The 26,102-nt window shown below is 45.7% G+C and overlaps 1 protein-coding gene across 1 annotated transcript in view; it reads right to left on the reverse strand.

The window, feature by feature from the left end:
- The window catches only part of MGAT1 (alpha-1,3-mannosyl-glycoprotein 2-beta-N-acetylglucosaminyltransferase), a 283,501-nt gene that overhangs the window by 227,406 nt on the left and 29,993 nt on the right, over window positions 1-26,102 (reverse strand). The window lies entirely within an intron of this gene.

A 26,102-nucleotide genomic window follows, 5' to 3' on the forward strand; every position in this document is an offset into this window, starting at 1 on the left:
GGTGATAGTGCGAAGAATCATGCTTGGCAGAGAGTTTCGTCACAGAGAGGTACCAGGGTGGATCACAATTATGTATTTTTTGCAATTTATATTAATTTTTACAATTTATTATACATACACTGATGTCAGGTGCTGTCAAGCTCTTGTGTGCTGTGCAGGATGAGCTGCTAATCTTCTCACAGGGTTGCAATACTATAAATGACCATGTGTCGAGACCCCACGCACCACACCCAACTCTTCCAACACAAGACCTTCTATAACAAGAAATACAGATCCAGAGTTCTGCCTGCACCCACTCGGGACACTTTGAATGCTACAATGCCACAAGAGGGGTACTGAGAGCTACACAAATGCTATATTGCATAATATCACGTGAACAGCCAGTAGTGACAATTTGCTACAGCACTACTCTCCCTTATTGTCATATCAGACAAGCACTTCTTAACACCTTCGGTGCGGGGCTGTTCCCCCCGCTGTGTTGTGGGGCGGGCGCGTACAGTGCCCCGGTGCTCATGACGAAGTCAGCTCGTCATGAGCCACGGCTACGCCCATGTTGTCAGTCATGCTTGCCTCCTACGCGCCCATGTTGTCAGTCCTGCTTGCCTCCTGCGTGCCCATGTTGTCAGTCATGCTTGCCTCCTGCGCGCCCATGTTGTCAGTCATGCTTGCCTCCTGCGCGTGTGTGTATGTGTGTGTGTGTGTGCAAATGCAATAGGTCTCGCATTTGTGAGAGATTAAGCTATTGGCATTGTAAATGACAATGCCATTTATTTATCTGTTTTCAAAACCAACACATAAATACAAAATTTGTCATTTACAATGCCAATAGCTCTAACTTTTACAAAGGCGAAACCGTTGCATTGTAAATGCTTGTTAATATTATCCCTATTTCTAAGGTTATATCTATTCCCAGAGGGGTCACTCTGGGGTGACCTTTGTCTCGGGTTTGGAGATTTCTCTCTTCGCCTAGGAGACCTTCCTCTGGACTGGAATTTCTTTTCTTTAGGATTGGATTGTTTATTTCCATCCCAGTTCTTTTTTGGTGAATTATTATTATTATTAAAAAACATTTTTTCTGGACTTGTAGTCAGTTGCGGTTTTACTGGTATTCCACCTAGACTATCTCTGCCTAGTTCTTCATAGGATTTTTCTATGATTCTGGCAATTTCAGCTGGTTGGTCTGCTATATCTGTCTCTTTTAACCTCTGGCGGATCGCCACGTTTGCTGCTTCACCTTTTATGTTGGCTAATAATATAGCCGAGACCTGCTTGAAGTCTTTCAGTAATTTCATACCAAGAGTTAAAGCAGGTTCTGGACCGTATTCATCTTGAATTTGTTTTAGCACATCTGGTATTACCGAAATGGATGGAACACCGTGCGTTTTTGTGTAGATGGAAGCAAAGACTGTACCCCAAGTGTCACAGTCCTCAATGTGTGGTGCGATTCCCATTGGGAGACATATAGTCAGAATCCTGTGTTTTTCCAGCGGGGTGGTGTCAGGAAACACCGCCTCTATTTGGGTAATTTTCTGTGCCAACCAGAATGGTATTTGTTCCCGTTTAGCTGGAACTTTACCTAGGCAGGATTGGATGTTCTGTGGTGTAATTTTATTTGTGTTCCCCTGGTGAGGGGTCAGCTGTGGAAGTTTAATCGCTGGCTGAATTGTTGAAGTCCGCATTACATACTGAACTAATTGTCTATGAATTTTTAGTAGTTGTTTTAGCTGTATTAATAGCTCTGCTGCAGGCATTCTTTCGATGTCTGGATGTGGTGTGTATTCGGCTAAGACCGGCCACGTTGCTCCTGGTCTTCCTAAAGGACCGAGCCTTGTAATGTGATTGTTATGTGCTAGGGCGCCATCAAATAAGAGCAAATGCTCTTGGAATTTGAGTGGTACTTCCACCTCCTCGAAAGGAGTGTACGTTTCAGGAGGTTCCTCTACTTTGTAATAGTGGAAGTACTTTGTTACAGCATTTGCTGCTGGAAAATGTATCCATGTATAGTATACCTCTGTCTGCCGATATTCGTGTGCCTCAATTACGAATATGACTGTGCCACCTCTAGGTGTCAGTCCATTTTCTATAAGTTTTAAGGTTATAGATCTCCTTTTAATGACCGGAATGAGTATTATATCCGCGTCTGCTGCTTGCATGGTAGCATCAGCATCTGCTATTTCAGTAGCTAATCTAATTGCCTCTCTTTCTCCATCACTGTCTCCCATTTTACTGACAGGATGGTATTATTTTTATTTGCAGATCAGGTTTCTTATGGAAACAGAGATTAGATGCACAATATTCTGGAACTGTTTTATCCTTCAACGTTGACTAGACCAAAAACCATACATAGGAGTTCCCTCCTGCGAGGTTTTGGAGGATATAATAACCTTTCACCCACTCCAGACGTCTTTGGAGTATTTGGGAAAAGGGGTCTGAGTGAGAAAGCACGACTGAGTTACTCTAAATGTCTTACGTTAGTTTTATCGCCCTTTCCAAACGCGTTGGGCGCCATGTAGTGTAGCTCCTATTTTCCCAATAGGCTCTGCGCATTGGAATAGTACCTACAGCAGTAAAGGCCTAGGCCAGACGTTAACTAGGTCTACTACTGTCGATACTAGACTTAATTTTTGGGTTTGCCAGCTAAGCTCAGTTCGCTAGAAACTTTCTCGAATGTTCAAGGAAGGATTAACTTCCCTGATTAGACAAGAAGGGATTTAGTTTCTGACAACCATAGAACATGACAACTTTGCTCTCCCCTAATCAAGAGTCAATCTCGAGAGTCGTGTGAGCACAAGGCAATTATTTTACTCAGTCAGTACGTGCATTCTTAGTCTCATCAGAATGTAGAGAAAAGGAAGAGACGGGCGTGTTCAATAAAAGATGTTATTTATTGATCAGTCTCTTTTCTCGTACAAGAGAAATGGATCGATATTATTGCAATACTTATAGTTAAGTAAAGTGCATACATTAGAAGCAATAGTATAAAATAATACTGTAAAAACATTGATATGGTTTCTGAGCCATATGATGTTTAAAATGATTAAAATATATTTACATACACATATACATTTGACTAAACGTACTCAACTGGTGTTTCTAAATACGCCTACCCCGTGTACCTGACCTAAGTCTAATACGTGGGCGGGAATAGAAAGTTACAGTTTAAGTTAAGTTTGTTTTTGCCAAGTGAATAACTAAAGAATTCTCTGTGAGGGGTTATTCAGTTCTGTAACTGGAATTTAGGATGAATGAGGAATGGTATCTCTTTCTCTGCTCTCGATATTCCAGGCTGCCTGCGAGGGCTACCCGGAAGCGCCGGTGCTGGGTCTCTCGGCTTGAGATAGCAGCGCGTCTCTCAGCGCGTCAGGAAGGCGGGGCTGCTGCCAGCGGGGCTGCTGCCAGCGGGGTCTGCTTCTGCTCTCGGCTTCGGCAAGTATGGCTGCTCCGTCTTGTCACCACGCGTGTGTTTGCATAGGGCAAGGTCGGCAATATTTATACCTTAAAGGTGCCGGGATTGACGTAAGGATGGACATAGGTACGTCAATAAAGATGTCATACGACTTGCTCGTTAGCACATTATTTACTAAAGTTCTCTGTGAAATCAAAACAATGGCCGCACGGATTATCCAGGTTGTCATAGGTTTGATTTGTTATGAGAACGTCGTATGCCTTATCAGGGGCTGGAGGAATGTCGCTTGTCTAATTAGATCTCAAGCGTTATGACCTAATCAGATAACACGTTCCTGTGCCGTAGTGTGACTGCGTCAGATAACGGTATCTGCATCATGGGGGTTTTCTTGCCTCATGGGCTGACTGTTAGTTAACTAGCTAGGTAGTTTAACCAGAATAGGGTCAGGAATAGGGGGATCGATTCAGAACCTATAGAAATACACGACAATTCGTCGGCCTCTTTATCCTGTCCTTAATAATGCGGATGATGATTTTTCATTACTAGATCGTTCTCCGCCTCAGTATGCTGGCCCGTCTGCTCCGAAAGGGGAAGATGAGGATTCTGGATCATTTAAAGATAAGGTAGACACGCAGTCTAAGCGAACATCTGATCGTATGGCGGAGCTCCGACAAATTTCTTATCGTATTCTTAAGGGTACAATTCCTCTTGCTGAAATATTGTTGTCTCTTGAAAAATGGCCGGACAGGGAAAAAATGTATTTTCTTGAAACCTTTTCTGATGAAGTAGTCGGGGCTTTTCGAAAATATTCTCCTGTTCTTGAACCTGATGACATAATACAAGATAAGAAAGAATTGCGTAAAGGTCTCTTTTCTCCTTCCCAGGCAGCTGATGCAGTTCGACGGTTATTCGTATTGCGGGATGAGGCGTCTCGGTTACGAGAAGAAAAGCGACAAAAGACGGTGGACGACAAAGAGACGGGTTTGAGTGGCGACGGGAAACAATCACCTATCTTTTCTTCAGATAAGGTCGATATTGTGCATGTTAAACCTATGCGAGAGGCAGCGCCTTTGTATGTTCCTCCTAAAGGAGCGGGTACTAGTTCAGATAAAGATTCAGCTGATGCCCGAGGGTATTTTATCTATAATTGGGTATATACTCCTTGGAATAGAGCGGATGTTATGGCCTTAAAGAAAGCGTTACCTGACCCACGGAAAAATCCTGCTGCCTTTTATGAGGAAGTTGAGGGGGCTTTGAATTCTTGTACTATGACATTAGCTGACATTGATTTATTCTTTGGTCTTATAATACCCCCTGACATGTGGAGATCAGTACGGAAAATTGATGATTTAGTGACGTTTAAAGCTAAATGGGAAGACATTGAGGAGGAGGACAGAGCTAGGAAACCTGCGCAGAAACCACCCCAGCTCATTCTAGACCTCCCTGCTGCTTTTTTGATTAAATTAAAGATGAGTATTCCCCCTAAAAAGATTGACTGGACTATGTTAGCATCTTGCAAGCAAAAGATAGATTAATCAGTTTCTGACTTCTTTACGCGATTCGTAGAAACTTTTCACGATTTCAGTGGTCAGTCTCTGACGGATGACACGGGTCGACATCTGTTTGTAGACAAATATGTTTAGAATTTATTACCGGGAGTAGCAGCTCGGTTGAAAGCAAGTGAAAGCTCCTGGACGACTTCGACTCCGGCATCCCTCCTGACAATGGCTCAGTATTACGAGCGTCAGGAACTAGAAGCAAAAAGTAATGAAGATAAGAAATCTAAGGATTTGAAAACAAAAGTTATGTTAGCACAAGTGTATGGACCACCCCAGAGAGGAAATAATAGAGGTGGTCGGGGTTATGATTCTACATATAACCGCACAGACTTGGCTAAAGATCAATGTGCATATTGTAAGCAACGAGGCCACTGGGCCAATGAGTGTCCTTTAGCGCGAGAACACAGGGCTATGGGACGGGGTAGAGGTTTTGGGAGAAATCGTGGGGGTTTTTCTGCACCACGAGGTAACCTAAATGACAGGGCTAGATTCGAATCTAGGGAGCAACAACAAGGAGGGTCTAATACCTTTGATAGACGAAATCAGTATCAGATGTCTGACTATGTGCACCCCGAAAGTCATGATTCCCAATATGCATAGGATTGCGTAGGATGGGGGGAGGAATCAGTTGAAGTACCAGTAGATCAGAGGGGTCCTTATGTTACAGCACATGTTTTGGGTTCTACTGATCAGTTTCTGGTTGATACAGGAGCTACTCGTAGCGCTTTGTCTAAACAATTGGTTCCGAGGGTTCCCCTGTCTGGCTTAACGATCACATCTGTAGGGTTCGATGGAACACCTTCTCTTAGCCCATTATCCCAACCCCTTGCATTTCATGTCGACAAATTTACAGCACCATGTCCATTCTTGCTTTCCTCAAACACGCCTGACAACATTGTGGGTCTAGACATGCTGAAACATTTTAGAGCCACAATCCGCTGCTCCCCTGAAGGAGTACGCGTGATTTTAAATGACAATTACCCTGCAAAAGAGAGAGTGTGTATGGTCGCTGAAAGTGCTGCATTAGCCTCTTTACCTCACACGTTGTGGGCTACTTCAGATGGTCATTCCCCCGGTTCGCATTAGTGTAAAGGAGGGAGCTGTGTTGCCACGCCTGCCTCAATATAGGATTTCACAGGAGGGTGAGGAGGCGCTCATACAGATTGTGCAGGATCTCATTCGAGTGGGGGTGGTGGAAGAAGTCCCATACAATGTTGTTTGTAACAGTCCTATTTTACCAATCTTGAAGAAAGACACTGATACTAGGGTATATCGATTTATTATTGATTTGAGGGAGGTGAACAAGATAGTGGTGCCCCAATACCCTGTTGTTTCTGACATCACGACACTCCTTACCTTGGTCCCACCAACAGCGACAACATTCTCGGTTGTCGACCTGAAGAACGCCTTCTTTTCGATCCCTATTCACCCTGATAGCCGTTACTTTTTCGGCTTCACTTTGAATAATCGATCGTATAGATTTTGTAGAATTCCACAGGGCTATACTGAGAGCCCTAGTATCTACAGTCAGGCATTGAAAAGACAGTTGGATTCCTTTGTCTTGCTTGAGGGGGTAGTGCTTATTCAATATGTTGACGATATTTTGTTGGCTGCTGACACCCCTGAGCAATGTGAGACTTGTACGTTGTCTTTGCTTTCCTTTTTGGCTTCTCACAATCATAAGGTATCTAAGAAGAAATTGCAATTCTGTAGATCTAAGGTGACCTACCTAGGCCACCTTTTGTCTAAGGAGGGGCGTGCACTTACATCAGATCGTATCCAAGCCATCCTGGACACACCAACACCTTCTACACAGAAAGATGTTCGAGCATTTTTGGGTCTTACGTCCTTTTGTAGGCAGTGGATACTGGGGTTTTCACATATAGTCAAACCACTGTTAGCGCTATTGACAAAAGACACTCCAATTCCCCTTCCTTGGACAGATGAATGTGAAAACGCTTTCCAACAGTTACGTCAGGCCCTTTGTTCAGCACCAGTGTTAGGCACTCCTGATTACACGAAACTTTTCACATTATATGTACATGAGAGAGATGGATGTGCGTCATCTGTGTTAGTACAGATGCACGGGGACAGGCAGCGTCCGTGTGCATATTTCTCGGCATTGCTCGATCCTGTCGCTCGGGCATTGCCGGGGTGTTTTCGTTCGGTCGCAGCGACAGCTGTGTCAATACGTCAGAGTGAGGGAATAGTGTTATCTCACAAGCTGTTAGTGTTGGTTCCCCATGCTGGTGACGCCCTTTTGAATCAAACAAAGACGCAGCATTTAACAAGTGCCCGTCTGACCGGATATGAACTAACGTTGCTGGCTCCCCATATCACATTGAGGAGATGTGCTACGTTAAATCCAGCAACATTGTTACCATTCCTGACGACTCAGCCTGAGGCACAAGAAGCACATGATTGTATTTTTGTGACTGAGGAACAGACAAAGGGTCGTATCGATCTCCAGGATACGCCTTTCTCAGATGTAGATGGAGAATTATGGGTGGATGGCTCCTGCCTGAAGCTACCGGATGGTACGACTTCGGCAGCATATGCCATCACTACTTTGTATACTATCGTGGAAACAGCACGCATACCACAGAAATCAGCCCAGGCAGCGGAGCTGATAGCATTGACACGAGCATGTGAGCTTAGTGCAGAGTTGTGTGTGAATATTTATACAGATAGCCGCTATGCTTTCGGAGTAGCGCACGACTTTGGCCTGCTCTGGAAGGAAAGAGGTTTTCTGACATCACACGGAACACAAATTATGTATGGAGAACTGGTGCACAATCTTTTGACTGCCCTGACATTTCCTAAGAAGATAGCTATAGTGAAATGCAGTGCACATAAGAAAGTTATTGACAAAGTAGGGCAAGGAAATGCTTTCGCTGACCAAGTAGCACGAGAAACTGCAATGAGACCTGACTCCACTTCAATGTATGTTGTGAAGTCACAAGCAGAACGATGGCATGATGCTAGGAAAGAAGTGAGGGAAATACAGAGAGTTGCTTCTGATAAAGAACGAGAGCAATGGTCTGAAAATGGAGAACTGGATGATGAAGGTTGTTGGCGCAACAAACAAATGGATAGGTGGAAGTTGCCCACAGCTTTTGTCCAACCTATGGTTCAAATGGCACATGGGCTAGCACATGTTGGAGCTTCAGCGATTGTGAAATTGCTTGCGCAAGTTTGGGAGCATCCAGAGATTGCTAGCACGGCCAAGAGAGTGGTACAGACCTGTATGATCCGTCTTAAATACAACCCAGGGAAAGGAACACGGACTCCAGCAGGAGGATTTGAAATACCTACTGCACCTTTTGAAGTCCTGCAAATGGACTATATCCAACTTGAACGCTGTAATAATCTAAAGTAAGTCTTGGTGGTGGTGTGTGCTTTCAGTAAATGGATTGAAGCCTACCCTACTAAGGACAATACTGCAATGACTACAGCAAAGGTGCTACTGAAGGAGTTCTTCCCTAGGTATGGTGTTTGTAGACTATTATGGAGTGATAACGGGCCTCATTTTATAGCAGACGTTATCAAGTATGTTCTGAGAGGTCTGGGGATAAAACAGAAGTTTCATGCAGTGTTCCATCCACAGTCGGCTGGCTTGGTGGAACGCTACAATGGAACACTGAAGCTTAAACTAGCAAAGATCCAGGCTTCCACTTCTCTGACTTGGCCCGATGCTTTGCCTTTGGCATTGTTGTCAATAAGATCAGTACCACACTCCCGAACCGGCCTTACACCGTATGAAGTGGTGTTTGGTCGTCCCATGAATATTTGGGGAGTGCCCAAACCAAGTTCCGTATATGATGTACCTTGTGTATTGATGAATGACTATCTGGCACAATTAACTGATAACTTGGTTTCTATTCATCAACAGGTTCGAGAAGCACTCCCTGACCGGTCCACAGGTGAGGGTCATAGTCTCCGACCCGGTGACTTCGTCCTCATCAAGGCGTTCGAGAGGACGAGTGGCCTGGAGCCCCGATTGTGCGGTCCCGAGCAGGTTCTGCTCGCAACAAGAACGGCCGTCCGAGTGACCAACCGGAAGAACTGGATTCACTCCCTTCATTGTCGCAGAGTGCAACCCGGATTGGTGGAGCCTGCCGTGTTGACTGACCATCGAGAAATCCTGACTACAGAGAAAGGCCCTGCTGTGGTACCTGATGAGCAAGAGGAGTTCTTCCCGGACCCGACGACTTCTGGAGTAAGAAAATACAACCTTCGACCCAGGAAGAAGTTTTCTGCTGTTTAGACTGCTGTCAGAACGGCCTCTTGGTTGGTGCAACGGAGAGCCGATGAGGCAAGGGGGGGGGGATCAGCCTTGCATTAGAGTAGTGACACCCGTCTTGGCCCGTTGGTGAAGAAAACAACAGCCGCCTTGGGGGAAGAGTTCTGACAGCCTTTTTTTTAGTTTCAGGAAGATTTGCGAGACATTTGTTCAACATGGAGAGAAAGAAAGTGATCTGCGCCTTCGGATTTATTGCTAGTGTGGCAGTTGTTGCCATTATCACGTGGTTTGTTGAGGATGTAATTCCTGCCCGTGATCTATATGTGGTTTCTACACCGGTGCCAGAGGAGCATTTCTTTTATACGCTCCCCTATCAGGAATCAAAACACCGCTTGTCCTTTGTAAATAACACCTTCATTCACTGAGAACTAGTCTGCCTCCTTGGGGAGAGGCTGGCTCTTTCCCGGCTCCTTTCTCGCGTCCACATGATGGTTATAACCAGGTTTATAACTTTGAGGGTGGTGCAGGGTACATGAGATGGGGATGCTGACAGAATTCAGTTGAACTCTTTGACTCAGTTGTCCAAATGGACAGGGAAATTATTGTGGAGTCAATTTTGTTATCCAAGGGGGATGCAATGTATAATTTAGTAGAAGAGGTCCCAGATAAGGATTGTGGAAGTATGAGGGGGGGTAATAGGGACTGTCAGGGCGGTTGGGGAGGTGATTCTGGTCCGTATTTTTGTTTAGGTACAAACGACGTCAATGTGGCCAATTGTGTAAATATTGCTATGGGAGAGGGCGGTGACTGAGTTCTTGACTAATTCTTCGGTTATGGTAGTTACCGAAAGGGGGACAGGCAATGACGATACTGTGGGGAGGTTCTTTTCATGGAACATAGCAGGTTTGGCCTCCAGATTGTTGTCTCAAGATTGGTTAGATTTTGTTAATGGGTTTGAAATGTGCCTATTTCAGGAAACATGGGCTTGTGATCCAATCTACCTGCCAGGTTATTTAAATTTCTGTATACCAGCAACTCGGGGTCCTAGGGGAAGGCCTTCGGGAGGCTTAACAGCCTGGGTCAAGCAGAATTCCCAAGTTAAAATAAAAGTTATTGATCTAGGCTGTAAGGATATACAACTACTGAGGTTTACATTAGGACAGGGTGGTGTAATAGATATTTATAATATTTACGCTAGGGGGATAAGTGCTGGGAATTCCCCCACCCTCGATGTTCTATTAACCTCCCTTGAATCCAACTCTCTTGGTAATAGAGTGGTTGTGGCAGGCGACCTGAATAGGACTTTCGAGCCTTTGGAAAATACTGAACATCCTATAGGTCAAGAGGAGGATGCCTTATGGGGCGTACCAACCCTAAATCTACCACCAGTGAAGCGCTGGACCAAGGATGTACTACTGTTGAATTCGTTATGTCTGGAATATGGCTTGAGGGCCCTTAATGGCAGGACAAAAAGTGACCTAGGAGGAAATTGCTCTTTCGACAATGGGCATAGTAAGAGTAGGATCGACTATGTCATTTGTAGTCTTGAGCTATGGTGTGGCCTGGGTGATATGGAGATAGTGGTGAGAATAGAAAGTGACCATAACCCACTCAGTGTTACCCACTCATGGTGGAGGGCTGCACCCGTTGACCTAGTGTCAGGTAGTGAAATTGTACCGGTTATAGCAAACGATTCAAGAAGGGTGAAATGGCCAAATGTGTTGGCCAATTTAGCCACTATAGAGCACATTAAGCTGGAGGTGGATAATGCTATTACAGCCATGGAATCAGTATACCCTGTAATACCGGGTTCCGCCTTAATAGCAGACATTCACGACGCATTCTTTCTTTTGATAAAACCGTATTTTATCAAATCTGTTAAGGCAAATAGAAATCCACCTATCAAATTGGCAAGGTGGTTTAATAAGCAGTGCAGGGCAACCAGATTGGAGTTGGGCAGGGCAATCAAAAGCAGGGACAAGGCTTTGATTAGTACTGCTAGGAAACAATATAAGGAGAATGTTCGTAAGGCTAAGAAGCTGTGGGACGAGGAATATTGGGAGGAGTTACTTGAGGCCTCTGGGCAAAAGGACTCAAGACTCTTTTGGAAAATTATGAAGTGGGGCAGAGGTGGTACGCCAAACAACCCCGATAATAATGTTAACGAATCCTCATGGGTTGAGTATTTCCAACCCCAGTATGCGGAGAATAGGGATATAATGGACATTGAACCAATCCCTGTGGTATTTTCCAAGGGAGACCTATTCTCATCTAAAGATGCAGAACTCGTAATTTCATTACTGCGGGGGGGGAAAGCTCCAGGGCTGGATGGAATTCCCTCAGACATTTTTAAGCACGATAAGGTTCGGTGGGCAAAATATGCGACTGTGCTCGGAAATGCCCTTGCAAAAGGGGCAAAAATCCCGGATGTCTGGAAGGGGGCAATTATAATTCCGATCTTTAAGAAAGGCGATCGGTCGCTACCGGCAAATTATAGACCCATAAGTCTGCTGGCCACTATCCAGAAAGTGGTGGGCAAGATGGTGGTCGACAAACTTGTGTCTTGGGTAGATGATAACAATGCCTTATCCCCCTACCAGGCAGGATTTAGACGTGCAACCAGCACGGTCGACCAGATCTTTCGTTTCACTATGCTACGGTGGGGGACTGTACTCCTTGGTGAAGGCAGCCTTTATGTAGCATTTGTAGATCTGAGGGCTGCCTTCGATTTGGTGCCCAGGAGCAAGCTGTGGGGTGTCTTGAGTAACATAGGGGTTCCACTCGAACTACTCACATTAATAATGCGTCTCCACGAAAGTAACTTTGCTAAAGTCCAGTGGGGAAGGAATGGGGAATCTTCCATCAATTTCCCCGTTGCGCGGGGGGTACGCCAGGGTTGTGCCATGGCACCCTTGTTGTTCTCCTTGTTCATCAATGGTATTGTCGATAGGATGTTGGATGCGAGGGTAGACGCACCATCGCTGGCGGGCATCAGGGTTCCGATCCTGATGTTCGCCGACGATACCCTGATTGTGTCCAAAACCCCGGTAGGACTCCAGCGAGCCTTGAATATATTCGATATGTTTTGTAAAGAACGGGGTCTTGAAGTCAATGTAAACAAAACTAAGCTGATGGTCTTTGGGCAAAAGCGTCACGTCCAACCCAGAGTATCTCTGAACAGTATTAGACTAGAGGTAGTAAATGTTTTTACTTACCTAGGGGTGGAGATATCAAGTAAACTTGGGTGGACAAGACATATTGAGAAGGCAGTTTTGAAACATCAGCAGATTTCGGGAGCGCTTCGAGTGGAACAAGCCAAATCTAAAACCAGGCCGATTAAACCTGTTCTCATGGTATACGACGCCAAAGCCTTAGGCGCAGCCCTTTATGGAGCTGAAGTCTGGGGCTTTGAGAGGTTTGATACGCTCCAAAGATCGGAGAACAGGTTCTTGAGAGGGATAACTAGTCTTCCCCAAAGTACCCCGCTAATACCACTAGGCCTGGATTTAGGAAGAAGATCGCTCAGTGATCGCGCCCGCTTAAGGCCTATCCTTTATTGGAGACGGTTGTGGACAACCCCAGAAATTAGACACTATGCAGAGGGGTTTTCTGCCCTAGTAAAATCAGATGTTTTCCACAAAATTACATGGCTAAAGAAGCTCAGGGACGTGCTTGCCGAGCTTGGTCTATCCCAACTGTGGGAAAATCCCTCTGGGGAAGTATTCCCTAGCAAAACAACTATAAAAGCTATATATTGGGATCATATTGACCAGAAGTTTTGGAGGAGTGCGACCCCAGAATCTATGGCGGGTAGGTTCATGGAAATTAAAACAATACCTGCACTAGAACTATATTGGGATACTTTAACTGTTCCACTAGACAGGAAATTGTTTTTCCAGCTAAGGGCAGGTTCACTCCCCCTGCGGTCATGGACGTCTAACTGGGGATCTAATAGTAGTTCGTGTTGCCCGATTTGTGGCGCCCCCAATGAAAGTATAGCACATTTTCTATTCTTGTGTGAGGCCTATCTGAAACCAAGAAAAGTGTGGCTGGCACCTGTTTGCAGGAACCTTGGTGTCGTAAGTGGTGTCGAGGGGCTGAGAATTATTTGTTCCTCGAACGAATTGCCCATAGTAATAGGAACGGCAAAATACCTGGGGTGGGCATGGTCCATAAGGCGTAGGTTCCTATCCCTATCTAGGCTTTGAATCTTGTTTTCTTGCTTACATGCTTGTATGAATTGCAATGCTAATTATTTTGAGGGAGATAATTATGAATTTTAGCTATAAATATGCTGCTAAATGCACGTAATAACTTTTGATTGTCTAAACTTTGCTTATGGTCCACATTGTGGGAGATACGGTTTTTTAACTTGCATTTAGCTCATGTACCTTATGAGAAAGCTTATATTAACTTTTGTGTGAATATTTTATGTGTTTATACTGTGTATTTTAATCTGGAAATAAGTGTTAATGTATGTTAAGAGTTTTTTAAATGTGTAATTTTATATGTGTACTTTTATGAGTGTATAATTCGAATAAAGCTTTTTTCAATATATAAAAAACACCTTCATTCAGATGCTACATCATACCCACACTGCTACAAATGAAACAAATTGCTGGATATGTGGTATGATGCCAGCGCACCAGAAGAAGGGGGGAAACACCGTTTATACCTCTCCCTTTCTCTCATAATGGTTCTTGTCGTGCCTGGTATACTCTTCTATTTGCCACAAGAAAGCCTGCTGTTGGAAGATTACTTTTTAGACTAAACAAAGAATGTCACCAGAATAAAGAAGGCTATCCACAAGCCAATGGAACTATATGGGAGTGGGAAGAATATCGACCGGACAATGAGTCTACTCCCTACATTTTTACGAACACTAGAGACACTGTCGAAAGTGAAAAATTTGTGATCTCAGTTGCACAAGCACAAGCGGACTTATGCGTACAAAGTGTTGGGTACATCCCTGTAGGTGTTAGTGATTGTATTAAAGTCTTAAATATAGATGGTCTGAATAATAGCACATTTTTAGCATCCCATAATACATATTTTGTATGCGGTAATAGAGGATATTATCGATTACCAGCTGGCTGGTCAGGAGTATGCTATGTATCGTTTTTATTACCACCAGTGTTTTTAGCACCTGCCACTTATCATGAAGACTTGAAATTGTTGAATAATGCCACTGTGAATAGATTCAAACGTACTTTATCTATCGATGATGTGGACCAGACCGACACTAGTTTGCAGCAATATGTAGATTTTAACCTAGGGTTATTCTTTTTTGTTGGAGCTGCCCTAAACAGTAGAAAGATAAGAAGATTAACTAGAGTTGTAGAGGCAGTGACCAACCAAACTGCTGCAGCACTAGGAAACGTAACTGAAGAGTTGCAAATTACTAGAATTGTTGCCCTGCAAAACAGAATGGTGTTAGATGTCATATTAGCAGAAAAAGGAGGAGCTTGTAGACTTATTGGAAGTAGCTGTTGTGTCTTCATCCCAGACAACTCGCCTTCTGTTTATAATGCCATAAATAAACTGCATAAAATAGCTGCTGACATACATGTAGATAATGGTACATGGACCTTCTCTAGTTGGTTTTGGACCTTATTTACTACATGGGGTTGGAAGATCCTCACTGGCCTTTGTATAATAGTAGTAATTCTTTTTACTTGCAGTATGTGTATTCAATGTGGTCCTATGATATGTTCTCTTTGCATTACCTCTTGTATACCCAATAAGAAAGCTGTTTCCGAAGCTGCTTATCAAAAGAGTCTAACTAAAGAGATTTCTAACATTATGAGCATTGACATTCAAGATGAGTTTGATGACTACCCTATGAAATGGAATGGCTTCAGCTAACGCTGAAAGGGTCGTCTGTTGTAAATAAAACAGCGGTATTATTAAGCATTAGCTGAAGCCATAATGCATCAGTCCAAATATCTAGTATAGGGATTTCATTTTGTATTTCGAGTCCACCATTTTCATGCCCTACATTGCCATGTGCTCAATGTTCTGATTGTCCTACCTCTCTGCCAGTTACACTGTGGATTCTACCTAGCAACAGTTATTATTAGTCCTTCTTGAGAGTGTAGCGCATGCTCAGCAGAAGTAACAGTTGTTCCTTATTAGCATAGCCCTCCCATGTTCTAGAAATACTGTTAGCTCCACCCACTGATATATTTGGAAATGTCCTTACGTGGTTGTAACCTCTGTCTAAGCTGTAAGCTGAACCCCTTCCACTATGTATAAAAGGGGCCAGGTGCTTGTATTTAGTGTGCTACTCTGTACAATACTGTATAAGTGTTGTGGAGGTTGTATCACCACCTTTAAAGGTTTATTAAACTATGTTTTTGTATTTCCAGTTTCCTTGCCAACTTCATTTGTAAGTCTAAGGACTTTGTACACAGAAGGGCGAACCCTTTCGGTACCTTTGGGCCTTGCTGAGGCCTGAACTCATCAGGATGGCTATCTGGGTGTCGAGTTTATCGGCGTGCATGTAGGCAGCACAAGTCATAGAGCTCAGGGCTCTGTTGGTAACGGCCAAGAGAGCTTCAATTTTAAGCATTCCAGGATCAGGTTGAGTGGCTCCTTGCCCGGGATCCTTTACAAGTGAGTTTTTTACAGTGGAATAATTGTGAGCCAAGGATAAGTTGATCGATGCATTGATATGTTCTTTTGGGAAGTGATTGCCTGGGCTTAAAATAAGACTAAGATCCTTGGTGCTGGTTTTGTGACTGCTGCTAGTTACTGACATCCCTTTTAGTGGGCTTGCTTTGAACCCCTCCTCGGGCGAGCCATTAATTCTGGAACAGACGCAGTCTGGCGCCCCTCTAAGAAAAGGGGTGGATGTTTGTGACGGAGGGGCGAACCTGTGTATGTGGGGGGGATCGTGGGGCGAGCTCCGCGATGAGTCAATCGCCTCTTCATGCGCTGGGTCAGATTTCATTGGCGAGAGTTTTAGAGCTTAGGGTCGATGCGTTGTCGAGACCCAGATTATGGAATTATTGCCACCTGCCATTTTGTTTACCTTATCTTTGCGGTTTCTATTTTCCAGCTCAGGAGTTAAGAGTTCTTTCTCTGATGGAAAGACAGGGGTTTGGCTTTCAAGGAGTGGCAGGGCGAGCGGGGCTGGCACTACCAAAGAGCATTGGTTTTCGAGCTGTTTATTATTGGTGCTTGACCGAGGTGGTTGGTGCTCTGGAGGTAGCGGAGAGGCTATCTCCTCGGAGGAGGGATGCCTTGTTAGTGATTTTCCCAGAGCAGTGGCAGAGGCTGTAGTCTTAAGTTGAATGATAATTTCAGGATTCTATACTATTATTATTATAATTCTATTATTAATTTCAGGACGCTAGAAGGTATCGGAGGGCTGAGAGGCCCCCCCCCTCCGCCCGCTCCACGGCAGAGACGCGGGCTGGTGTGCCGGGTTCCAGGCCAGGGGAGTTTAAGGAGCTCGGTCAGCCTTCAGCAGCAAAGGAGTCCCAGAGGCATCGAGGGGCAGCGAGGAGTCTGTGGAGAATGCCCCCGGCTGCACCGGAGACTGGAGGTGACCAGAGGTTGTGGCGCCGGTGCCCAGAGGAGCGACTGAGGTGAGCCCTGAGTCCAACAAGAGCTGTAGGGGCGACAGAAATCCGGAGCCTGCCCCCAACGGCCGCTTCCCAGGGTAATACAGGCTTGGAGCCCTGACCTAAAATATCGGTATTTGTGAGATTTGGAGCCCTGACCTAAACATTTGGGAGCTCACACACATACATCTGCGAATCGGAAGAGACCGAGAAACTCCTGGATTGAAACACTGCTCTGCAAAATTTTGATGGCGAACTCACCAGGCACACAGATTCTTAAGGTACTTATTTCTCCCACCCGCCTGCTCACTTTTTAAACTTCTTAAACTTTTTTAAACTGCCTCCTTTGTTCAAAATGGCTGGGGCCATAAAACTGTACCAATAAATCTCCTCCGGTACCTCTGATGTCCACGAGGCTCCTCAGACTAACTCCCCCACACAGAGATAAGAATTCCTCCCAGCTAGCTTTGAGCACTGCTTGCTCAAATAGAAAGTGAAATTCCTTCCCTTATGCTCAAAGTAATAGCAGCAGACAGAGGACTATTATCCCTGTACCCCCTTGCATGAGTGGGAAGGGAAGCTACTCCTCCCTGCTATCCAAGCAACAGCAACAAACAGAGGACTACTGTCTCTATCTCACCTATTTGGCGGCCATTTTTTGTGACTAGGCTCTCTCTTGGGGGCCATCCTGGACTAGTAATTTTTTCATTTTCATTTTCATCATTACCTGAACATGCACTAAGAATCTTTCATTTTACACCTATCCCAGCTACTGAGTACGTTGCTCAGTTATGTATCTACACCTTCTTGTGAAATAATGTCTGCCGCTTATTGCAGTATTATACTTCTACCTGTAGTCTGAACATTTGTAATGCACAGATTGCTACCTCATATGAAAGAACGTCTGCCTATTATTGCAGTATTATATTGTATTTTATTATATTGTATTTTGAACACTGGTAATGCACGGACTACTACCTCAGATACCTTGGTTTCTAACTAATGCCACTTCTGATTTTTGATTCTTGATTCATGTACTCTGTCTTCATCTGTGTCCTGCTCCTTTAGTCGTCCCTATTCTGTACATTTCCGCATCCTGCACCCATCCCCGCTTTCCTCTCCTGTTATGCACCGATTGCCATCTCATATTTCGCATACTTCTTCTGTATTCCGCAATATTCTACACAGTTCTGCAACCCGCATCCATTCTCACTCTTCTCTCCTGTAATGCACCGATTGCTACCTCATATATATCTGGCTGCTCTAGGGCCACGTCTACCTCTAGTTTGAACATTTGTAACACACAGATTGCTACCTCATATATTTTGATTGCTCTCTAGTGTCACTCCTACCTGTATTTTGAACATTGGTATTGCACAGATTGCTACCTCATATTTCTTGGTTGCTAATTAATGTCACTTTGACTCCTACCTGTATTTTGAACATTGGTATTGCACAGATTGCTACCTCATATTTCCTGGTTGCTAATTAATGTCACTTTGATTTGTGATTTTTGACTCGTGTAAACTGCTGTTTGCATTTATATCCTGCCCTTATATACTGTCCGTATTATACCTACACCTATACTGTGTGCCTTGTAATTTACCGTATGTATTTGCTCTATTGCACACCCTTATATCGTGGTGAGGCTGGTTGATCACTAATGTCACTTTTGTAATTTATAACTTACTACTGTGTAACCTACTGTATGCATTTGTTTTTCTGCACATGTGTACCACTATAGTGCATTAGCGCATTCCCCCCATACCCACCTAATCCATCACCGCAACATGGATCCTATCGGCAAACACACATACAAAATCAACTACCCACCATCACTCACCAAAAAGGCCGCCAAACGCTTTAAACACAACTTCCTGAGGTCACACCCTGAAACTCCCTTTGTTGACACCCACTTCTCACCGGTCAATGGATCCCTGAACACTGATATCATCTTCCACACCACACGCAGAGCTCAATGGAGAAAAGCGTTCCTCATCCTACTCACCGTCTCCTCCACCAGAAAATCCCCTCATAGCCTAACTCTCTCCATCACACCATCCCTAGTCTTTCCAGGCAGAGCCACCATCACTATTTACAATAACGGGATTGTCCTAGCACAAGCTACAGACAGGAACCTGGAACTGCTAGACAACTTGTTCCCCACTTTCAAAGAACACCTCTCCAAGTCACGGACCAACACTCATATCTCCTCCAGTCCCACCAACCATGACCTCACAGCCACACACTCCTCAATCGGGGGCACACCTACCACCCCTGACCTCCCATCCCCCACCCACAACCCCACTATCCCAATTCAGCTCTCAAGCACAGACACAGATCGCTCCCCCTCATACACCACTCACACCACCGCCCCTTCTACCAACTCGCGGACCTCCACACATACCTTCAACACTCCTATCACACCTACAGCGAGCATTAACACACCGCTCACCGCTGACAGCACAGCTCCCACCTTTAACACACCAAAATTAGTCCAGCACCAGAATAACACGCACCCCGACAAATCCCCCCCTTTATCCCCCCCCATTCTCAGTCCCCATTACCCTCTAACCATCTACGCAGAACATACCTCCTCTCTTAATTTAACTCCCCCTCCCCTCAACAGGATCATCTCCAATGCCGCTTCCCCTCCTACTCTCAGCCCCCACTATCCTCCCTTCACCCCCACCACGGCTATCAGTCTCACAGACTACACCCTGACCCCCCCCGCCTACCACCAATGCCCTCAGTCAGATCACCAACGTCCTCCCTACCTCATCCACACCCCTCCCGCCCAAAACTTCGCCTGCCTAACTCCATCCCGCACACCAACACAACGCAGACCTGCTCGTACACCAGCCCTCTCTCCCACCTGCACACGAATTCCCTTGTCAGCCAATCACTCCTGACTGCCACCTCCACCCCCTCCACCTCCCCCACGATGGAATACATCATGGCCACCCTCACTGAGATCAAAGAAGACATACACACCATCAAAGAACTACTCTCTACACACCCTATACACCTCTCACCCTCCTCAACCTTCCCTCCCAACTTGTCCCCTACTCCGCCGGCTGACTCCCGCACTCAACACGCCCCACACCGGGCGTCAATCCCTGCTCATAGGCGCAGCAACTGCCCTCGGCCCCCGCATCACCCCTGCAACGTCTCACGCAACTACACCTCCCCGCCCAACTTGCCCCCCACCCATCCGACTAACTCTCTCACTCAGCTATCCCCCAATCTGACCTCAATCCCAGGTCGTAATCGCAACAATCGCCCGCGTCGCACCCACAACTCTTCTTCTGACCTCGACACACTCACCCTTCTCCGCTCCTATGACCCAGCCCTCCAAAATAACACAACCACCCCACACCTCAACATTCCCACGATACACTCAAATCCCCTTAGACCGCCCACACTAAACAGCAGATTCTCCATCCCCAATAACCTTAGAAAAGTCCCTCTCTCTCTAGAACCATCTACCACCCTCAACACACCCCGTCTCAAATGCACTCTTCTCAACTGCAGATCAGCCAAGAAACATTCCGCCGCCATTGCTGACCTCCTCTTATCGCGGGACCTTGACCTAATCATCTTGACTGAAACCTGGCTAACTGAATCTTCGACACCTATAATGGACATCTTGGTTCCTCCCGACTACCACATTATCAGGCTCGACAGAACAGGCAAAATAGGTGGTGGAATCGCATGCATCTACAGGAACAACCTCTCTGTTCAGAAAGTCAATTCCACCTCCCTACCATCCCCAACATCCTGGGAATACATATGCCTTGACATTATTAGTGAGGGCAAACCGATATGCTCGCTTCACAGCATTTACCACCCACCCAGGGACAACTTCACCGTTTCCCAAGAAATAATGGAGTTGATCTCAACTAATTCCGGACGGCAACTCACCCAAATATACCTTGGTGACTTCAACCTCCACTGGAACGATCGCAACGACGCAGTGGTAAATAGTCTTAAAAATTTCCTCGATGCACTTAACCTCACCCAAATATGCAACAGCCCGACCCACGAGAAAGGTTCTACCCTCGACCTGATCATCTCCAAAGAGGATTCTATCCAACTCGAGTCCATCCAACCCTGTGACTGGTCAGATCATCATATTGTCACATTTTTTTATCAATGAAAAAGTCAAAGTTAACCCGGCTCAACTCTCCAAGCCCAAAGTCTGGAAAAGAGACTCGAAAAAGCTCAACCCAGGCTCTTTGCCCCCTAACAGTTGCAACCTCCTACTGCCACCGACAGGCGCTACAGACGTCCAAACTCTGACCGACCACTATCTCAACGCTATGTCCTCTATAATTAATGAGGCTGCACCTATGGAGCTGAAAAGAGTCTCTACTAAAATCTCCAAACCATGGTACGACGGGAGTCTCAATGAGGATAGACGAGACATGCGAATGGCAGAGCGTACCTGGAGATCAGCTCCCTCTGCAATACACCTAAAAGAGCTGAAGAAAAAGAGAAACGCCTACTTCAGGAAAATAAAACGCTCAAAATCAGACTTCTTCAGCCTCCAACTCGACCAAGCAAAAAACCGCCTGAGAAAACTGTTTGAGCTAATCAAAACACAATCCAAGGAACAACCCCAACCGGTCAACACTAGGCATGAGGCACCCTCCTGTGAATACTTCGCTGCTTTCTTTATCCAAAAAACTGACAAAATAAAAAGCGATCTCCTCATTGACGCAAGCCTCTACTCCAAACCCCAATGCCTAGCACCCACTGAACCAAAAAACAATGCTACATGGTCTACCTTCGACACATACTCGGAAGAAGAAATTGGCAAACTGCTCAGCACCCTGAAACCATCCAATCACCTCACGGACCCCCTCCCTGCCTCCGCAGTAAAAGACTTTACCCCTTTGCTTCTCCCTCTCTGGACTAAAATTATCAACAGCTCTCTCCAACAAGGAAGCATACCTGACTCCCTCAAAGTTGGTCAGGTCACACCTCTACTAAAGAAACCTACAGCCGACCCCTCTGATCTCAACAATTACCGTCCCATCACCAATATTCCTACTCTCGCCAAACTGTTGGAAAAATGCGCACAACTACAATAGACTAAACACATTGAGCAATTTGATCTCCTCAACAGCCACCAGTCAGGCTTCCGAGCAGGACACAGCACAGAAACTGCTATGACTCACATAATTGACGACGCACTTCAAATGCTAGACCAAAACGACACCTGCCTCCTCATCCTTCTTGATCTCTCTTCAGCATTCGACACCGTTAAACATGAGAATCTACTAGAACTACTAAACACAAGAATGGGTTTATCTGGAACTGTTCTCAAGTGGTTCACTTCCTTTCTTCACAACAGGTCGCAGAAATTCAAGAGCAACAACCTGATGTCCTCGCCAATACCTGTAACGCTAGGCGTCCCCCAAGGATCCTCTCTATCCCCAACTCTGTTCAACCTAGTCATGGAACCTCTCACCTCCTTGCTACATGCATCCAACGTAAACTTTCACATGTACGCCGATGACACTCAGCTATATCTCAAGCTACAATCCCCCAAAGACATCTTGCGTCTGAACTCAACGATCAGAAGCACCCAATCTTGGCTGGCTGATAACCACCTCAAACTCAACGTTATGAAGACTGAGTTCCTTCTGATCTCACCTCCCACGAAAATATCTACCACACAAACATGGCTTAAGCACCTAACAGCACTCAATGTCCAACCGACCATAGTGGATTCAGCAAAATCCTTAGGCATAACACTTGACACCAACCTCAACATGCAGCAACATATCAGCAAGGCAACAAAGGGAGCGAACTTCCAGATCAATACTCTGAGGAAACTTAAACCCTACCTCCCAGCCAAAGACTTTCAGACAGCAGTACAAGCACTAGTCATCCCACGTATTGAATACGGCAGCACCGCCCTCTGCGGACTCCCCCTAACTACTACCGCACCACTAAGAGCTTCTCTGAATGCTGCAGCGAGACTCATCACTGGGTCAAAAAAGCACTCCCATATTACCCCTGACTTGAAATCCCTGAATTGGCTGCCTTTTGAAGCCAGAATACATCTGAAAATCGCCTGCATGACACACAAGGCGGTACACCTAAACTCACCCGGCTACCTCGCTCAGAAACTGACAATCTCTGGGGGAATTAGAAACACGAGAGGCACAAACAATCTTCTGCTGAAACCTCGAAGATTCAGGAAGGAAAAAACATACAAGCGCTCCTTCTCAGGATTGGCGCCTAGGATTTGGAACTCACTCCCTCCCGAAACCAGGCTTATCTCTTCCACTACACTCTTTAAAAAAGAAGTAAAAGCTATCCTCATGGCTAAATACACTTGATCTATTATCTTGAACTCCGTTAACACCCTGCACCGATTTGTACTACATGCTTGACCCATTTACTTATTTGTATGAGTTGTCTTATTACTCACGTGATGGGCTTTGCAGCCACCTATCTGTACTGTATGATCTATTGATTTATTGTTTGACTATGTTCCCTCATGTACCCCTCTATGTAAAGCGCTCTGATATCTGTGAAGATCTTGTTCGCGCTATATAAAACTTTGAAAATAAAAAATAAAATAAAAGGATAAAGCGACATCAAAATGGGGGGAGCTGGTGGGACTGATGGTGCTAACGGTTGTTGAGGGGATTTCCCATACATGCCGTGTTGAAGTGGGGCAGTTTGATTTAATTTTCTGATCCGCAGAAAATGCTCTCTAATGTCAGCGGTGCTACTGCTTTTTGTTTTTGATGGGTGTTGTGGGCAAGCGGGTTGTGGATCGTTGATGACCATTTTATCGTCCTTGGAATGCCCCTGCAAGGGCTTTAGAGGGCTCGCGTCCGCTTGCTTCGGGTACAGTTTGCAAGGGGGAGTTTGAGGGACCCTGCCAGATTCTTGTGTGTAAAGCAGTTTCGTCTTTTGGCGGACTTATGAGGGCGGTGAGTATTTGAAGGTTGAGAGCTGCTCCTAGTGCGCATTGTGGTAGAGTAGCAAGACGGCGAAGTGTCTGGGCAGCCAATAGCGCTCGAGTTATGGGGGCAGTTGTGAGATTTTTAAAAAAATGATAATGATAATAATAATGTTGAATGCTGATTGGATGTAATAGTCACCCGCAGTTATCGAGGGTTGATGGAAATCTCTGAGAACTGTTGCACTTATGCTCTCTGCTTAAAGAGGCTCAAAAGGCTTAGAGGCGTTTTTAATGCTTTTTAATGCTTTAGGTGCTTCAGAGAAGGCTTTTTGCGGGAATTTGCGAAGGTTTCTGTAGGGGGCCCTTTGGTGAGGGGCCTACTAGTAAGCAACAGATAGCGAGATAGCAAGCGGCAGGTGGAGAGAACAGAGTAGATAGCGAGCGGGGCGCACGGGGGCGGGCCTTAGGCAGAGTTGAGCCTAGTCAGCGCTGCCAGGCTGACTGCCCCCGGCTCTTATTTGGCAGCTGCGCTCGCATGTAGTTGCTTGCGCACATCCACCCCGGCTCCAGTCGTCAGGGCGTGCAAGGTGAAGTTGCAGTGTTGAGAAGCAGTGTTGTGAAGCAGTGTTGGGAAGCAGTTACAAGCCTGTATTGGGAATGTGCGGCTGACTGGCTGACTGCCAGGTGGCCCCCACGGTTGCGCCTCACGCCGCGCACTTCTTACCATGAGACTTGCCCCCTTGCTCCCGTAGGTCCCGTAGTCCCGTAGGCCGTGGTCCGTAGCCCGTAGTCCTGTTTGGCCCCCCGTAGAACCGTACACTCGGATCCGGCTGATCGGGGGCGAATCAGGGGCGGGCTTACCAGTCCTTTGAGTCCTTCAGAGTTTTGCCGCTGCTGCAATGAAATGCAATATCTGGGAGCAGCGGAGAGTTTTGCCTGCAGGCTCGCTCGCAAATATGCAGGCTCCCGGAGCGATGGCGGAGCTAGGCACTAGGCTAGGCGCTGCAAGCCCTGGCGGTGGGGCGGAGGACGGCACCAACGTTGGTATTGGTCCCGCCGGCGTTCACATTCGCGTTCACCTGCACTACTGCCGCCGCAGCTGCTCGTTTCACTAGCCTGCACGCCTCGCTCCTCCTCGCCTCCTCCTCCTCCGGAAACAGGCAGAGTAATACTATTGCTTTCTTCAAATTCTATTGATTCAGGAGCAACTCCACCTCTCGCGGCGAATTTGGTGTTTATTCAACTTTGTCACACTTGAAATTACGACACCACATTATCACTCAGCACTACCAAAGCACCACTAGGGGCCTCCACAGCACCACTCGGGCCTCCACAGCACAGCAACACTCGGGCCTCCACAGCACAGCACCACTCGGGGGCCTCCACAGCACCACTCGGGGGTCTCCACAGCACCACTCGGGGGGCCTCCACAGCACCACTCGGGGGGCCTCCACAGCACCACTCGGGGGGCCTCCACAGCACCACTCGGGGGGCCTCCACAGCACCACTCGGGGGGCCTCCACAGCACCACTCAGGGGCACCACAGCATCACTATGCACTACCACAGCATCACTGAACGCCACAGCAACACTCGTCGCCACCGCAACATCACTCCGCGCCATCAAATCAATCTGTGCAACCATTCAACAACAACTGGTTCAAATATGTTCTCTCAATGTTTCAAGCTTTATTACAAATGACACAAAAAGATGTTAATATTTCACTTCTGTTCTTGGATTTTCGGCACAATAAAATACACTGAACATAATATTCACAAAAGTTATTTACAAAAGTTTAAGCTATTGCCATTATAAATTACAATCACTTTTATTTAAGTATTAATTATTTTAAAAAATTAAAAGCCATAGTTATTTGTAATATCAATACATCTAAGTCACGTAAATACAAAACATGGTGCATTACAAATGCTATAGGTGTCACATTTGCGAAAGTTATAACTATTGGCATTGTAAATGACAAAGCTATTAATTTAGCTATTTTCAAAACCAACACATAAATAAAAAAATTGTCATTTACAAGACCAATAGCTCAAACTTTCCTAATGCGGGACCTATTGCATTGCAAATGCTCGTTTTTCCTGGGAGCAGGAGACCATTGGGACGTATTCAATATATTTTCTGAAAGTCTCCCATTGTTATACCTTGGTAGACCACTCTAACCCCAGACCTCCAAAGTCATTCATAAAAAAGTGCTTAGCTACCTTATGAGACAAAACAATAGCGAAAAACAAAGAACGTAACTGCCTCATTCTCTCTTAATTACACTACAATAAGCCAATGGTGTTACTTGATCACACAACAGTACAGTGTGGTATCCTGGCACCCTGGTTAGTCATCACTGACTTTCTGCCAAGAAAAATGCAGTTCTTGTAGCATCC

This window comes from Lissotriton helveticus, chromosome 5_1 (assembly GCF_964261635.1).
Source record: "Lissotriton helveticus chromosome 5_1, aLisHel1.1, whole genome shotgun sequence".
NCBI lineage: Eukaryota > Metazoa > Chordata > Amphibia > Caudata > Salamandridae > Lissotriton > Lissotriton helveticus.